We start from the raw sequence: 2,857 nt of genomic DNA on the forward strand, positions 1-2,857 counted from the left end.
ATTCTCTATAGTTTGACTTAAATCTTGCTATGTGTTAAATTTTCATAAATATTTGTAGAATTAGCAAATGATCTAATGTTTGCAATACAGAATTGTGTAATACAAATATTCTAAAAAGATTAAAATTTTTCAAATTCCAGTTTTTCATGTGGTTGACCAGATAACAAAAATAGTATTTGAGAAAGGCTTTTAAAAATATTACTGAGGGAGTTTGGCACTGATATGTCTTGAGAAACACTAGTATTCCAGAAATAGGAGCAGACAAGAAAGATGTGTAATCTTAGTACCCAGGTACTATTTAATTTGTGGATTTATATGTAATTTTCCATGAATTTTAACATTTAGGAAAGGATGAAACTGTCTTTCAAATCTCTTTACTGTAAGTTTTCTTTATTACCACACATGCACCTTGTACACTTCCCTATGTGTTCATGAAAATGTTGAGAACATATACTACAGGACAATATCCCTCAAGAAGCTGATGCCAACTAACCCTAGGTAAGAATCGATAAGATATGGAATCTATAGTCTTGCGGGACTACAGACAAGTGTAACAGCTTTGCTTCACTAAGTTGAAATAATTTTTTTCTGAAACTGAAACACACTCGAGGGAAAGTATAGAACAGTAGCAGTTCTTGGCGATTAACTAGAACCATTTTTACCAGAATGTCATTGTTAATGTATACTGTGGAAGGATATGGTAAATAATTCATAGCAAGAGGAAGTCAGGACACAGAACTGTTCTTTTGATAGCAGTTTTAAATCCACAGCAAGAATTTAGTGCAAGTAACAGATTCCCTATAATATTCCTAATTCCTGTTCAAATATAGTTCCTTATTATCAATATCGCCTAATGGAATGGTACACTTATGATTGATACACCTTACACTGATTTTCCTTATCAAAGTCCATAATTTGTATCAAAATATACTCTTCATTTTTCATATTCTACAAAGTTGACCAAAAATATGAAGTCTTGAATCCACTGTTATAGGATTTTGTAGAACTTATTTACCAGATAAAAATGTTCTGTGCACTGTCTTTTCACCCACTCCACCCACTAATTCCTGAACACTACAGTAGATAAACAATTTTTAGGTCACCGTATGTGTTAAACAAATGTTTAACATAAATTACCTTTAAGCCTCGAAGTATTCTATAATATTAGCTGCATTATATTTATCAATTTATTCATATAAAAATTGCATAATCAGTTATTCAGAAATGAAAGGCAATGAAACAGAACTTGGATTTCAATTGACTTGAAGGTCTTTCAGAATGTCCTCCCAGTGTTATTTTAATAGGAAGGTACTCGAAAAACTGACTTTCAGTAATAAAGCATAAGCTAATAAATTCCATTGTGCTCAATGAATAAAAGTTGATGCTTTCATAAAATCAAATTTTGGATATTGCTTCATTATGTGGTAAAAATGTTCACAGTTAAAAGCAAAAGGAGGGTACTAAAAGTTTATGTTATCATCTCATCAATATGTTGGTATAGGTTTTGGGAATATAATATATCAAATGATTATCACTGCAGCGTTACTGCAATTGTAAAATAATTTTAAATGTGCTTTCTCTAAGCTTTAGTTTTATATGAAATCATGTCTAATAAAAATAAGAACATATATAAAGACTATCCCTGTGAGCCAGGCATGGTGTCATGTGCCTGTAATCCCAGCACTCTGGAGGCTGAGGGAAGAGCATCATTAAGAGTTTGGAACCAACCTAAGCTACAAAGTGAGCTCAAGGACAGCCGGAACTGCATAGCAAGACGTTATCTCAAAAAGACAAAAGACAAACAATACAAAACCACAACTAAAAAAAAAAAAAAAACTATCTGTTCTTGGACAATATTTTATGTGTTCAAATGGATATTTACAGAACAATATTTAATACAATGTGAAAACATTTAGATTTTCACAGATAAAAACTCAACAATATTCAAAAAGATGAACAAAGAGTAATAAAACTCTAGTGAGGAACATATTAGTTTCCCAGACTTGCTATAACAAACTACCACATACCAATTGTGTTAAAAAATTGTATTAAAAAAAAAAACAGATATTCTTAGATGGCGGATAAAAACAGAAGTCTAATATTAAGATGTAAAAAAAAAAAAAAAAAGAAAAAAAATTCAGTCATTTAAAAGTTCTAAGGGAATATCTTTTCTTGCACTGTCCAGGTCCTGTTAAGAGCAGACATCTTTGGCTTGGGACTTTAAGGCTCCCATCTCTGCTTCGATCTTCTTTTTTGTTTTCTTAATTTTTTTTTTAATTTAAAGAGAGAAAAAAAAAAAAACCCACAACAGTGAAAGGGTACAAGTAATACAGAATTTCAAAAAAAGTAAACAGTAAGAAATCTCTAGTTAATAGATTACATATTGTCATCTTAGAAATAGTTGTTCAAATTACAAAATAAAAGCATACAAAGTGGACATTCAAACAGTGAGACTGCAAACAGTTCTGTTCAATGATCTAACAAAAACTCAGTAATACAGTTTTCTATCTTACACATTTGAAAAATATGGAATGCTTCACAGATTTGCGTGTCATCCTTGCACAGTGGCCGTGCTAATCTTCTCTGTATCTTTCCAGTTTTAGAATATGTGCTGCCGACCTGCTTCAGTCTTATCCTGGCCTTCTGCCCTGAGGGACTTGGGATGACACCATTCTTGCTTTTCTTTATAGGAACACAAGCCATTGGGGTTAGGATCCTTTCTAAACATAGGAGAGTTTCATGTTTGAGATTTGTAATTTTACCATACTTGTTAAGAACCTGTTTGACAATAATTTAACATTCAGTTGTTCTAGAGATTAAGACTTGGACATGTTTTGCAAAAGCCCAGTATTGCATC

At 31.8% G+C, this 2,857-nt stretch overlaps 1 non-coding gene across 1 annotated transcript; it reads right to left on the reverse strand.

Moving 5' to 3' along the window:
- Positions 1-2,520: 2,520 nt before the first annotated feature.
- Positions 2,521-2,624, reverse strand: LOC111757329 (U6 spliceosomal RNA). The gene has a single exon (XR_002791702.1). It is a non-coding gene; the product is annotated as a U6 spliceosomal RNA (small nuclear RNA).
- Between the last annotated feature and the right edge of the window lie 233 nt (positions 2,625-2,857).

Source organism: Cavia porcellus, unplaced genomic scaffold, assembly GCF_034190915.1.
Source record: "Cavia porcellus strain 051 isolate PalLab524CR breed Dunkin Hartley unplaced genomic scaffold, mCavPor4.1 scaffold_30, whole genome shotgun sequence".
In the NCBI taxonomy this organism is placed as follows: Eukaryota; Metazoa; Chordata; class Mammalia; order Rodentia; family Caviidae; genus Cavia; species Cavia porcellus.